This window comes from Tachypleus tridentatus, chromosome 1 (assembly GCF_004210375.1).
Source record: "Tachypleus tridentatus isolate NWPU-2018 chromosome 1, ASM421037v1, whole genome shotgun sequence".
In the NCBI taxonomy this organism is placed as follows: domain Eukaryota; kingdom Metazoa; phylum Arthropoda; class Merostomata; order Xiphosura; family Limulidae; genus Tachypleus; species Tachypleus tridentatus.
The window spans coordinates 62,741,485-62,756,942 of NC_134825.1; the positions used below are offsets into that span (position 1 = coordinate 62,741,485).

The 15,458-nt window shown below is 33.7% G+C and overlaps 2 long non-coding RNA genes across 3 annotated transcripts in view; one reads left to right on the forward strand and one right to left on the reverse strand.

Annotated features, from left to right (window-relative positions):
• Positions 1-15,011, reverse strand: LOC143250251 (uncharacterized). 2 transcript variants are annotated; one of them, XR_013028111.1, is made up of 3 exons: positions 14,714-15,011; positions 6,181-6,343; positions 1-5,944 (listed from the first exon to the last, which is right to left on the reverse strand). It is a non-coding gene; the product is annotated as an uncharacterized LOC143250251 (long non-coding RNA). The 2 variants fall into 2 exon arrangements; XR_013028108.1 differs by lacking the exon at positions 14,714-15,011 and having other exon boundaries at positions 6,181-6,813.
• Positions 6,800-15,458, forward strand: part of LOC143250262 (uncharacterized) — a 27,196-nt gene continuing 18,537 nt past the window's right edge. The window contains exon 1 of the long non-coding RNA XR_013028116.1: positions 6,800-7,055. This is a non-coding gene — a long non-coding RNA (uncharacterized LOC143250262). The remainder of the gene's footprint in view (positions 7,056-15,458) is intronic.

The window sequence follows — 15,458 nt, forward strand, 5'->3', positions numbered from 1 at the left end:
TTATGTGAACATCAGATTATATATATGTATATACACGCAACCATTAGTTTTAAATGAGACAACAGCTATGTCTACAACAGTGCCAATCATTCCACATTTACTTTTTCAGAAATACCAGTTGATGCTAATACTTTTTTTTTTTTTTATGTGAGATCTTGCAATGCTTCGTTACTCCAGATGTTTAGTATCATGGACTGTATTCACATTGTTGTAAGCTATACTATTAATATTGTAATTAGTATGTTATCAAAATGGCATATGATGTTAAGACAGACTTAGTTCAAAATTAGTTATTTCTCGTAATTCGAAACAAAATTATGAATATACGGTATTTGTTTCAATTATAGAGTGGGTTGAAAGGGAGTCGTCGATATAGTTAAGATAAATATAATTATCTCATAATAAAGAGTTCAATCAGTTAGTCTATTTTCGTGAAATATTTAGATCTGTGTTAGTTATCGCGCTTGTAAATTAGTTTGTGTAAGTTGATTTTACTTTAAGCTTAATATTGTTATAGGGTTTTGAATGTCATTTGTAGCGTAGACTTAAACAATTTACGAAAGTGTACAAGTATAAAGGCTTACAGACGTTAAAGGAGGAAATATACCAATTTGTGATAGAGCTTTCTCTATGTTGGTATTTGGGTAATTATGTGGAATAACCTGGAGGGTCAGGTGCACTAGACCTCTTCTTCCATCCCGTTCTTTGATGGCGTCTATACTTAGGATGTGGTATTTGGTATAACTTTGGGCTAGAGTATAACACCGTACTCAGGCCCGTTTCAGGGCAGTGTCCATGTATAGTCATGAAAAAGTGGTTTTTTTATTTCTTCCATTATCTTTCTTTTTCATTTTTTCCATTTCTTCCTTTTTTTCTTTTTTCTTTTATTTTTTTTCCTTTTCTTTCTTTCCTTTTTTTCTGTCTTTATCTATATATGTATGAAATACTACTAATAATGATAAAATAAAACTAGTTTTAAGCGTCTAGTGCATGGTGGCCAGCTTGATTTATATTTCTTAAATATATATTTATAGAAGAGAGGTACTTAGGACTATGTTCATCATGTACGTAGTATCTGTCGAGATCACATAATCAATCATTTTTATGACAATTCTTATTAAAATACTTTAGTGTATTATGCAATAGTCTTACAGATATTGTTTCTATGTTTGTATACTTGTGTATGAATGTAGATGAAGTGCTACATGGTATTTTATAGGCTGAAGTTAAAACTGAAATTTGTGATAAAAACGTAGATCAGAGGTTGAATTCTAAAAAACCCGCCAGTGAACGAACAATGCTACATCAATACATATACTCCCCCCAGTGGCTCAACGGTATATCTGTGGACTTACAACCCTAAAAACGGGTTTCGATACCCGTGATGGGCAGAGCACAGATAGCCCATTGTGTAGCTTTGTGCTTATTTCGAAACAACAAAAATCAATACATATATAGACTTTATGATACATATTCATTTAAATGTTCCATAACTGTACTTAAGGTCAAATAAAAAGTGAATTAACATGTTCCATGGCTTGCTTTCCGGTAGGTCAGGGTGGCCTGGATGAGTGGCTTTGCTCTAAAAACAAAACTCAAACCCATAATTTGTAATCTGGGACATAACACGCTAGTATGGCCAGGTGGTTAGGGCGCTCGGCTTGTAATCTTAGGGTAGCAGGTACGAATTCCCTTCACACCAACTATGCTCGCCTTTTCAGTCGTGAGGTCGTTATGATGTGTTGGTAAAAGGGGGTAGCCTAAGAGTTGACAGTGAGTGGTTATGGCTAACTGCCTTCCCTCTTGTCTTATACTGCTAAATTAGGGACGGCTGGTGCAGATAGCTCTTGTGTAGCTTTATTCGAATTTCAAAAACAAACAAACTTATAAATAATACAACAGTTCGTGAATCCTACAACACAAAATTTAGCAACACAAGGAAGAAAATAACACCCGTACAATAAACACATCAAAAACCAGATTATATCACATGGACATGGCGATGAAAAAGTGATAGATAATAAATAAGCTAACAGTATTAAAACATATAATAAAAAGAGCCCGCATATTAAATCAGTAAGAAAAAATTTAGTACAATATGAAAAGAAAACGTTACTTCTAACCTGACCCTTCAAGGTCTTCAAAACCTAAATCCCTGCATTAAAACAGAATAAGAAATCTGGGAAATATTTTGAATTCCTGTTTCTGAATGATATTTATTAGTTCTCTATTCAAGTGAAGCTACTGTTTAAAAACTGTGTTTTGATATAAACTTTTTCCTCTTTCTCTCATTTCGGAAAAGAGTAATCATGACTAAATCCATGAGATTCATTCTCTCGGAAAGTGATATTTTACGTGCACTATTTATTGCAGTCTATGTGGTAAATCTAGGCTCAAGGAAGTGGTGTTGCAATAAATTGTCAGCGTTTTACATATAAAGATCAAATAACCATGAACAAGTGTATAAGACCAGATATCATAAAACACTTAACGAAAAACACTGAAGTTTGTTTAACGTTCAAAATGCCTAAGTAATATACATGGCCTTAGTTAGTTATGAGGTCACCAAGGTCCGAATCTCGGTTAAAATTGGAAATAAAATGTAACGTACTTTTTAATTTCACACTTGCATGAAAAAAGTATACAATATGTAATTCTGACTTGCATACTTATTGGTATTTGGACCTTGGGTAAGTTTCGTTCTAGCAATAGTCATGTTAATGTATTTGTTAAGAAAAACGTAATATTCTACATATTTGTTGGTAAAATACAAATAGAAAAAAATACATGTTAGATTAAATATTAAAAGAAAATTACCTTATAAGTTTACTGTTTAAAACCAAACCATTTGCTTCTTGTTAAAGTGTAATGGAAGACGTGTTTTTTTTTCAGCCCACAATAACACCCAATCTCAATTATTTAATTGTGGCGATAACATTCTGGGCCTATTATTTCGATACATTAATTAATAAGAAAAGCTGGTAATTTGTTTTTCTTACTTTGAAGCTTAAATTTTCGCATTCACATACATTTGTCTTTACTGATTAAAAAAGTGACAATTTAATTTTTAGTTTCTCTTATTAGAAATTGTTTATTGTGATATACCTTTAATTCGATGAAAAATTTGATCGTCAAGCCCCGGCATTGCCAGGTGGTTAGGGCGCTCTCTGAGAGTCGCGGGTTCAAATCTCCGTCAGACCAAACATGCACGAATTTTCAGCCGTGGATGCGTTGTGATATATGGTCAATCCCACTATTCGTTGGTAATAGAGTTGGCGGTGAGCGATAATGACTAGCTGCCTTCCCTCTCGCCTTGTATTGCTAAATTAGGGACGGCTAGCGCAGATAGCCCTCATGTAGCTTTGCGCGAAGTTCAAATCAAGCAATCAAGTCAATCAACAGCATGAGACACAGACGATGTCAGTAAGGTGTAAATTATTTTGAGCTTGGTAAAAAGTCCTCTCGCCAATAGCCACTGGAACTTTACCTAGCACTCTGAAAACAATACATTGGACTACACTGCTGTCGATATTGTTTTTAAATAAAGCGCTATGTTCCAAGAGCTATTGGTGCTACATATTTCTACAGCCTAATCCGTGCATGTTTTTACTAGTTCGTTAAGTTACTTATTTTGAACTGCTGTAACATCTCACAAGAGTCCAAAAACTAGCATATAATCATGAAGGAACTGAACCTTATCATCACGTTTTACTGAGCCGTAGCTCACTATAACTTAAAAACAAACTTGATTGGTTGTTGTGCTGCAATGATTGACTGATCCTCAAATTAATAAGTAGCAAGTTCTTTTATTTGCCTGACACAAACTCCAAGTGATTCTGGAACAATCAATAATTCTTATTCCACTCATTTAGCACGTGTCATGGCACCTTCGAAATCAGTTTTTCGTATTAAAGAAATGTTTGCCGTATGTCACTGACTAAATTACAAGTGATATGAATTCTCATAGTTGAGCTCTGCATTATTTTGTTGACAAGATTTATTTGTGTAAGTACACCATGCCAAACTATTAAAGAAATTAGAAATTTAAATTTATGCGTTTGTTGCCAGCTCGTTTGCTAATTGTCCAGTTTTAGATCAGTCTGAACTTCCCGTTATAATTTAATTAATATTCCAATATACCTTTCGTTTAGTATATTTGGTACCATCATGAAACACTCTCACTTAGACCGAAGGTGACCCACTGATTAATGTGTCAAACAATGGATCTGTGGATACAGCCTTCTTACACGGTTAGCGAAAAAAAAAAATCATTGTGCAATAGCTTTGGGCCCCTGGTTACATAATAAGGATATCATCAGATTTCACTGTTTGTTCACACAAGGTAGTCAAAGAGTTGTCAGTGGTTGTTGTTGACTAGTTTATACCCTTCAAACGTACCATTTCAAAACTACAGATTGTTAGTGCAAATATCCTTTGAATATCATTACGTAAATGCCCAAAAAACAAACAAACTCCCATTTAGTGTCGGATCGAGGCCCAAGAGTGATATTGACAAAGGACTTCAAATTAATTCATCTACTAGTTAATGACGCAAAAATAGTATACAATTTTTGAAACGCGAGTATAAAACAGTTTTAGACCAGTTGCAAGAACTTGCAGAACTACACAGCACAAGATTTCAAGTGTGAAAGATACAAGAAAATAAAATGCCCTTTTCTCTTATTGTAACAACCTGTATTGGCCTTTCATATCTGGAGTATTATCACACCAACATTGACACTCTTAAAATTGTCTCATGTTTTATAATCTCTTCATTGATGACTTGTGATAGCTGTTTGTTTGTTGTAAAGCTACTAAGGCTGTTTGCCGAAGTCCCTAATTTTGAGCCACCAAGCACAGGAAGGATAACGGTCCGAGAACAACCACTGACATCTCTTGGACAACTCTTTACCAACAATTAGTGGGATTGACCATCATCTTATAACATCCCCGCTCCTACTTGTGATACAGTCGTCCGCAAATCGCAGCTCGAATGCCCTAACTACCAGGCCGTTCCAAACCAGTTTTGGATAGAGTTGATGCGTTAGTATTCTCAATTTTAATGGCAGTGAAATTTTCTTCAATATTTGATCTTAGTTTCTTGGATATTCATTATTTTAAACCTACTAATAATTGTTCTCGACAGCTTTTGTTATGAGTACAGTCCACCATTGTAGAATAGTATTTCATATGTTTAATAATTAGAGCAATTCCATTAATTGTTAGTTTGAAAATGTCTGTATTAGATCGTCTAGGACTGTAGGGCTCAAACAGTAGGACTTGTTTCATTGTTTACGAACCTACGAATGTGTTAATTCATTATTAATTCATACTTTGCCATAAATTCCACTTGAGTTTTTAAAAAATCCTGTTTTTGAAGTGAGTTAACTTCAATTCCACAAATGACCTTGATTGATCTCTGGCAAATATATGATTATTGCGCTTGTCTTTGTAAACATACCTTTCAAATGCTGCCATTCAATTTCGATATAATATTATGTTGTACTATCTAATATAAAACTCATTTAAAAGTCATTAAAAATTAGAACTCAATTTCTTGCTTGTAAGTTGCATCAAGCTGTAAGAGCACAGATGAACTTGTGTTTACGACCTGTAGAAAATTGTTAGCTTTTTCTTTGCTGTCTTGGTGATACTGTTTCAATTCATGTGCCTTAAAGTCTTCAACAGCCTTCTTCCAGTTTGTGTATGAAAATTTCACTAGTTGTCCCAATTTCTGGCTTCCAACACCAGCACCATCAGGAGCAAAAAGACAGCAGTACTTGCTGAAATCACCCTTTGCATGTTGACTGTAGAGTTGCCATCTCCACTGTGAAAGCCAACGATGCTGAAAACGCAGCTTTCTTGGACCACACTGGGGGAAAACATAATCACTCCCTGGCTTCCAGGCATTCTCAAGGAGGCATTTTTTGGTTTCAGCGTTTATCTAAAAGAGACAGAAAGACATAGTTCTAATTAAGTTATTTTGCACATAGAAAAGTTTGTTATGACAGTACAATAACCTTGAAGAGAAAGGCTTAGAGCTGTACTTCACAGAGCAGGCCTAACATCCTGTGGCTGTAGGCCTACAATCACTAGCAGCAATGAATATTCAGTCTAAAACTCATCAGAGTGTTTGCATGATTTTTAATACAAAATTAATATAATGAGGAGTTGACTTACCTGTTTACCAATGCTGACATCATCAGAAATGTAATTTCCAATGTCCCAGACTGGACCTGAGGTGGGTAGTGGCAGCACTGGTAGAAGGCCACAGTGATGTCTCTGACAATTCAGTCTTACACTGCTAAATTAGGGATGGCTAGCGCAGATAGCCCTCGTGTAGCTTTGCGCGAAATTCAAAAACAAAACAATTCTTAAGTTAGTATGTATCGTAAATAGATTTAAAGAGTATTTATGTGTCAACCTTGTGTAACTGTATTGCCCTATATTTCATTTATAATTTAAATGTAATGAAAATAATATGCTAGTTCTAATGACGTCATCATTAGAAGAATGTCTCATAAACTATTAGAATCCACTATCTTATTACTTTATCAGCCTACGTTACGTAGATTATACGTCAACAGCGGTTAACCAGTTGGTATACTGAAGGTCACCTGTTCGAGGTTTTTACATAAATATGACGTGAAATGAATAATCAATTAACTATTTTCAAATACTGAATGTAATAAAAAGTTGTTGTCGGAGTAGAACTGTAATAGTTTCCTTCTTTTTTCCTTGAAAATATCCTCGTTTTTTTTTTTTTTAATTCGCTGCAGTTATATCCAGAGTTGAAATTCTGCGACAACTTGGTACCTTTTTTTTTAGAGGTGGTTGAGAAATTCCAAGTGGAGCACTGCTTCTTCTTTTTATTTGTATTTCCTGGCAGTTCAGTTTGAAGAGTGCGTGGAAGAAAAACAAAAGACTTGCAAAAAAGTTGATACTTCTTAGATGCGAGGCCAGATTCTTCTATAATGAAAGTTTCGCTACTGAGATATATATTTTCAATAAATAAATTGAACGCCGATAACCAATATCTCCATAATTAAAGAAAGGTCAGGTTACTGTATGTATCCAAATAGTTATTTCTTAAACGTATGGCCCGGAATGGCCAAGCGTGTTAAGGCGAGCGACTCGTAATCTGAGGGTCGCGGGTTCGCATCCCCGTTGTACCAAACATGCTCGCCCTTTCAGCCGTGGGGGCGTTATAATGTTACGGTCAATCCCATTATTCATTGGTAAAAGAATAGCCTAAGAGTTGGCGGTGGGTGGCGATGACTAGTTGCCTTCCCTCTAGTCTTACACTGCTAAATTAGGGACGGCTAGCACAGATAACCCTCGAGTAGCTTTGTGCGAAATTCAAAAATAAACAAACAAAACAAACTTAAACGTATAAGATAAAGTGTAACGCTGGCTAAATGACATTATTACACTTGGTAGAGTTACTGTTTTCACTAAGGGTAACATTATAAAATTAAAATTCACAATAGTACTTAAAACTAGCAAATATTGTTTGTGTGTTCCGTAAGAGAGGTTTTATTCTGTGTTACTGGTTTAAAGGTTACGTTCATTAACAGTGTTGGTTGGATTGTTTAATATATATATAGTTTATTATTTTTTATTACTCTACTTTTTTAAAGCGATTCTTTCGCATTGTATGTTTAGTGTATGATAGTGTATAAGATGTTAACAGTGAGGATATCCAAATGATGAAACAATGTCTTCTAATCATTATAAAAATAATCAAAAATGGGTTTACTTAATTAGCTATATTGGTTACTAGTATAGTATGATCTTTTGCTTCGATCTAATTAGGTGATTTACTCTGATAGGAAAATAATGTTAATTACTTAATCTGTCTGAACATAGCATCTATAGCAACATAAAGTGGTGCCCACTTGAAAAAAAAATAATGTCTTTTACTGATCATTTTTTGGAAGGAGATAATTTTGTGAGGTTATTAACCCGAAAGATACATAGGGGGTCAAAACTGTTGCTAAATGCTTTTTGCCAGAATATTATTGGTTCAACTTTTATTTTTGAAATTGGTTCTGGTGCTGAATGTGACGATAGAGCCTGGGAGTAGTTCGTGGTAAGTTCAATTAAAGTGGCGTAGCCAGATTTTCCACTTAGTAGGATGGGGTGGGCAGAAAATTTTTAGGGGTTAATAAACTAAAAAAATAAAATTCCTTTAAATTTTTAATAAAATGGCCATTAAAACATCAAATTAAATGTAATAGTTTACAGAAGTATTATTATTTTTTATTAAATGATACAAGATAAGTTTATTATACATAAAAGCTGAAAATGATATGTGATCAATATACCTAGATTTTTCAGGGGCCAAGCCCCCTTGGGATCGTTGACTACACTTGTGTTCAATCATGTTCGGAAATTTAAAATTAATTCCAACTATAGTTCTCTTCATTAGTAGTGATTTTTGTTCAGTTTTCTCTCTTATTTATTTATATCAAATTTTCTTTAGGTTTCTTTACTCTAAATATTAATAAAGGTTGCTTTTATTCTTCTGTACATTTTCTGTTTTATTTCTTCATTTGAAACTATCAGAGAAATCTTTCGAACTTCCTGAACATGTATCTTTGTCCTAACAATCATCAGTCATGACTATACAGAGGGTTAATTTATCTTTATTTGAATATGTCTGTACAGTAATGTAGTTGTGTTTCGCTGCAGTATTTTGTATTTATGAGAAAGAAGCTAATGTCTTTTACCACCTACAATTCACGCAAAGTGCAATTCTGAAATCCAGACTTCTGACGCAGGGCCAGCAGATGATCGTGTCGCTACAGGTGTGAGCCGTGGCGCTATGTGCGCTAGCCGTCCCTAATTTAGCAGTGTAAGACTAGAAGGAAAGCAGCGAGTTATCATCACCCATCACCAACTCTTGGACTACTCTTTTACCAACGAATAGTGGGACTGACTGAACATTATGACGCCCCCACGGCTGAAAGAAGTGAGCATATTTGGTGCGACGGGGATTCGAACTTGCGACCCTCAGATTACGAGTCCCTAACCAACCATGCCGGGCCATTCCCATTGGAATTATATGTGTGTGTGTGTGTGCAAGACATGTTGTCCAAATCACATGAATGTACTGCAGCTCTATCCCCCATGTTACAATGTGTCAGGCCGTTGCATACGAAATGTCGGATTTTTAAAGGAAAATGTGGAATAAGTACATCCTTTTGTTGTTTAATTTATTTAATCAAAATTAGCTCGTTTGAACTCAATACATTTCTGTCAACGAGTTATGAGTTTATAAATGCCATCTTTAAAGAATTAGACGTCCAATGATGCAATGAAGTTTTCAAAAGCACTTTCAGTTGACCTTTGGTTTGGAAACTTTTTTCTTTAGAAAACGTCCAAATGTTTAAAAAGTGACACCGCATTTTACGTTTTGTAAGACGCGACATCGTGGAAGACGTAGTCTAATTTTGGAAGGACAATTCTAAGAAAAAGTACTTTGACTCAGCAACCAACACCTTGATGCAGTCTTGACTTTTTTCAACGTACTGAGTAAATACAGTTAAATACATCATATTCTTCACAATATATCGACAGTATTAGTTAAATTGAATGTTTTATGCTATTGAAAATAATTGTAATTAGTAAGTAATGAGATTACGATCTGTATGAGAGGCCGTTTTGAGCAAATGCTAAGCTAATCTTCTGCCTTAACCCATCACCTTTGTCTTGAAAAACGCATAGGGATTTTTCAAAGTATTTTAAAGAAAATAAAATGCGTACAAGGCATAGGATAGGTAATCTGTAGGGAAAATATTTTGTGAGTATGGCGAATGAGGTAAAGTTTCATGCTGAAATTATTTTAGCTTTCGGACAATTAACACATGAGGTCAAGTATTGTCATGAAGCAGTATGGATCCACTGAGACTGACTGTTGTTGGATGTTTTGACAACTTTTGATACATAGTTTTAAATTCACAACAATATTTATCTGCTGTGATTGTTTCTTCTGAGTTTAAAAATGAATAATGGATCACTCATGTTGACTACAACCAAACTCTGATCATAAGATTCTTAGCGTGAATAACTAGGTTTGGTGGTTTTCATAGTCAAGCCACTGTCCGGTTCATCGTCGACCGTGGTAAAGAATCCATTTGTCATCACAGGTGACAATTCTTTAGAAAAACGGGTCGTTTTTGTTGCGAATAAGGAGTGAAAAACAAATTCCATCCCATCTTGGTTAATGGTTTTCAGTAAATTCGTGAGGTACCCGTTTACTGTGATTTTTAACCTTACAAATTGCTTCCAGATGTCGGAAAATTGTTGAATAATGAACATTATTTGTCGGCAAGTTCTCTCATGGTTTGGTTGCTATCTAATTCAACTAAGTTTTTCAATTCTTCCTCACTAATGGTTGTCTGAAGGCAGTCCCCAGGCTCATTTTCAATTTTTGTGTCACCAGAGTAAAATCTCCTAAACCAACGCTGCGCTGTGCGCTCATTAAGTGTGCCACCACGAAATGCATGATTGATATTACGCGCTGTTGTCGCCGTATTGTGACCAAGTTTGAACATGTACAAGAAACTTATCACTTTTATCCATGATGACAAAAATCAATACAAATGTAATGTAGTTTCTGAAATAAGAAAAATAAACTGACCATGAAATAAACCAGACAATATACTATATTATTTTCACAATTTTCCGATAGTACTTCTCTTTCAGCCATTAAAATCGAGTTCCAAATTTGCACATGAAAATCCCACATTTGATATGCAACAGCCTGATTTGATATGCAACAACTAGGAAATGGCTCTGTATTCGCTTAATTTTTTATGAGTATCTCTATATGCATTAAACCTATAGAAAATATCTTTCAATTCGTTAGACTTGTAAGATGTATCTATATATTAGATAAATTTATAAATATTATCTTTAAGGTTATTAAGTTATTACTAAATATCTCAACGTTCACTAAATTTATCAGAAATAACTTTATATGAATTCAATTCTTAAAAATTATTTCCATATTAAAAACATTACGACCTGATGTTTTTAAATTAAATAAGTTCCTAGTTAATGTCCACATATTCATCAAAGTTTTTGGAAGAAAATCTATACATTTATTATGATTACTATTTCTACATTCATAAGTTTCTATGAAATACACCTAAATTAAATAAATTCGATAAAAATACATGCATATTTATTTTATCTAGAATATTATGTTTACTGTTATTAAATCCTTAAAATTTATATTAGATTCATTAAATTTCTAAGAAATACCTTTACATCTATTAAATATTCAGACAGTATTTGTGTATTCATTAAATGTATATAAAAAACGTTTCTTTGGATTAAATTCTTAGATAGTCTCTCTAGATTTGTTAAATTCTATAAAATATGTTTGCATGAATCAAATCTCTATATTCTTTAAATGTGTAACAAATATGTTCCCCTGTATTAAATACTTAAAAGGTATCTCTAGATTACTTAAATCCCAAAAGATATATTTAACAAAAATTAAATATTTAGATTCATTAAATGTCTAGAAAATATATTTGCATGAATCAAATATCTAGGTAGTATCCCTGTATATGTTAAATGTATAGGAAATATATTTCCATAGATTAAATCCTTAGATAATATGTCGACATTTGTTAAATTCTAGATGTCCTTACACAGAGATTCTTTAAATATACATATATTACATGCTTGAAAAAATATCAGTCCATTCTTTAAAAATGAGGACTTTCGCATATTCTTTAATTACACAGACAATATTTTAAATATTTATCTATAAACAATAGCTTTACACCCATTAAGTCACAGATAAGTTCTGTTACGACTAACAAGTGTCTGGATAATATTCATCTATATATATGTATATATTAATCAAACTTTAGTTAATATCTTTATAGTCGTTAAATTCTTAAAGAATACCTCTACCTTCGCTCAGTTCACGGATAATATTTATGGATTCATTAAATCTACAAGGTGTGAAAAACTAAAATTATAGGTTTTTCTATACATTATAAAATTGTACTCAAAAGTAAACAATGTTTGCTTTTATATTATCAGTATTCTTTACTCTAAATTATATATTTACTCTTATGCATCTACCTTAAATTAGTTTTCTAACTGGTTTATTTCTCGCACAACCAAGAGTGGGTCAGTAAAAAGAAAAAAACGAAACTAGCACACTTTACAGCTTTACGATGAGACAACACCACACAACCAATTAACAGAAGTTAATTACGTATTTTGTATAACAGTTTTGTTGGTTGAAAATCGGAAAGTTTTCTCCACCATAATTTGAAAAAAAAAAAAAATCATCTCGTGCTTACGCTAATAATAATACATATTTGAGTGTAACTGAGGTGGATATGAGATAATCCCTATTAAGCTGTGTAAGCATATACTATATTAGTAACTGCAACACTTTTTTGATATTCAGTGGTGTGACTTTCTAGAACCAATCATAATTAACTGTATTGTTGCGTCATAGTGAATATATACGAGCTCTTTGACGCCTAAGTGTGGAAATGATTATGATTTCCGCTTATTTTCATATTCATTTTCAACAATAAAACTGTTCACAAAGTAACGGTTGAAGTATATTAGGATAATAAGTTGCTCAAAAATTAACGTGTTATATAATAACAGGAAAAGCCAAGGCCGAATATTTATAAACAGAGACAAATACAATACACATTAAAGCAAAGACGATAATTGTTCTCATAAAATAGAAGAATGTGTGTGCGTAAGGAAAAAAATCTAAAATCGTTTAAGGAAAGTATGCGTTGATACTTCCAACTGTTCATCTTGAACTATGTGTGCCAAGTTTGTTTAATTATAAGACGTTTTTAAGTTCTAGAGGACCAGGAAAGTTCTAGGCTTATTTTGCAAATAACTAAGAATATAAAAAACAAAAGAGAACATGTTCGATAGTCTTCAGGAATCCTCGGAAATTAAAAACAACAAAAAAACATAAATGTTTATTGTTATAACGTTGTTCTTTCATTGGCGAGTTCTTTGATATTATCTGTCGAAAATAATTGAGCTTTCGGTCCACGTGGCAAGAAAAAAATGTTTTATTTTCTCCTTGAACGTTTCTATGTGCTGAAACACTTGAACATTGTCATGAAATGTTTCAGTCCTACGCTTCATGAAACGTCGTATTTATAAACTACACTTGTTCCAGATATTTATCGAATTTTCTAAATCTTAATATCATGTGCCTTCTATCTAATATCTGTATAACTTAAAACATTAGAAATACAGCGTATAACAACATCAACTTTGTATGTTGTCTAATTTCATAAGTAGGGTATGAGGCTTTGATAATTTAGGTATTACGTTTTTACTAATGTTTTAGAGAAGAGAGAACTGCTTTATTCAACCAAATATGTGTGTGTGTATGTTAGAAGTGATGTATTTATTTAGGTGTGCAAACTATTAAGATTTCTATTTAGATATATTGAAGACTCTAAATTCACTCAAGTGAAACAGGACACAATTTAAAGGAGAACACTAAGTTTGTTAAACTAGGAGATCCCAAATACTTTCAGCACTAGCTCTCTCCCTCTAGAACACTCTGCCAACTGACTGAGTCCCCACACACCTAAAGACTCTATAAATATTGGGCAATTTACTTTCAATGCAAACGACATATTTAACAAAGATGAATCGAAAATTAATTTTAAAAGTGACAGCATTGTGGATTTTGTGTATTCACTATGGCCCAAATGAAATTCACCTGTAGCCCCCAGTTTAGGTATCTCAGTGTAAGACCATTTAATAATATCACTTCATGCAAATGGTAATAAAACAAAACAAAATCCTATGGTTATTTTCAGGTCCTCTTAAATTCACGGGATATTCCAATAAACATTCTCTTTGAGGAAACCCAACAGTTAAAAATGAGTTGATTCATAGCTCAGGTATCTCATCTACCATTTCCACCTAAGCGAGATACGCCTCTTCATTATATGTTGTTAGAAACCTTTTAGTCAGATGATGGGTATGAGGGATCGTCCTCTCTTTCTTCCAAGTAATCTTCTCAATGTCCCGATCTTCCAGGTGTGGAAAAAAGTGGTCTTCCAACACTTTCTCATAACGGATACCATTTACTAAAGCAACGTGGGTATAGTGAGTTTTACTAACAATTTCAAAACAATGACAGATTATTTGGTGAAGCTACATCATAAAGTGACTTAAGGGTCAAGGATCATGAGTTAGATTCTAGCACGTTGCTTGTGGGACTTCACGGGCATTGATAACTGCATTTTTTAAGCCGATATATTCACAAAGAGAAAGGTAAGCCATGTCTGCCTAAAGGATATTTTTAGCGAGTTTCACCAATTATCGACCTGGCCAACAACCAGCAAGAAAAGCACAGTTGCAAAGACGAATCACTATCCTCAGTGGTATGCAGATACTTTGATAAAGTGACAAACTTTGAGATTCAGTGCTTTTTTTATTATCGTTTTACACTATTCGCGCCCTGGTAGTTTTATGCCCTATTAAGATATTCTTTTTCTATCATTTTCACGCAAACAATTTAAGATGCGCTTCCTTGCAGGTGTTATGTGTTAGATTAAAAAAAATCTTGATTTATTTGGAAAAAATATCAGCTAGACAAAAAAAAAAAAAACTCGCACAGAAGGAACATTATTTGATAAAACTACACATTAAGTAAACAATAAAGAATAGTAATGGTACTTACTATAGTGTATAGCAGTGGCTCTCAACTTTTTCTGACTTCCGGCACACAACGACAATCTGAAAATTTTCGCGGCACACCTGGAAAGCCTTAACGATTGTTTTAGGTACATGTTATACGGCAAGCGTTAAAAGCCTTATAACGAAAATCACGGCCAAAGCAAGCGATAATAATGTCATTGTGCATCACGTAACACAGAAGAGTTAACTTAAAAAAAGCCTTAGAATGAAAATCACGATCAAAGCAAGCAATATTAATGTCATCTGCACATTGGCAATACTACCGCTTGCTTTGTCCGTGAGTGCCGTTCTAAGGCTTTTTAACGATTTTGTGGTATAGCAGAAAAATTAAATAAAATATGTTTTCAATGTGACGCTTGTGCCTGCTTCCGAGAGTAAATCAAACTGAAGCGAGACTCTAACGTAGACAAACAAGCTCGCATTTCATCATCGACTGTAAGAAGCCTCTCTCTCTTTCTGGCTTTAATTTCAGTCAACGCTGAAAATCCAATTTCGCAAAACCTCGAAGATGCAAATGAAAGCAGAACTTCAACTACTTTTGAACTGATTGTAGGATATGAGTTTTTAATGGAGATCAAAAACTCATTCAAGCTCTTTTTGGGAAACATTGTCCGATAAAATCTGTCGTTTCGTAAATCAATGAGATGTTCTTCCTCCTCAGTTGTAAGATTTGATGTCTATTCCGAATGGATAGATCACCCACATTCGGCGACAGCAAGTGACGGAAG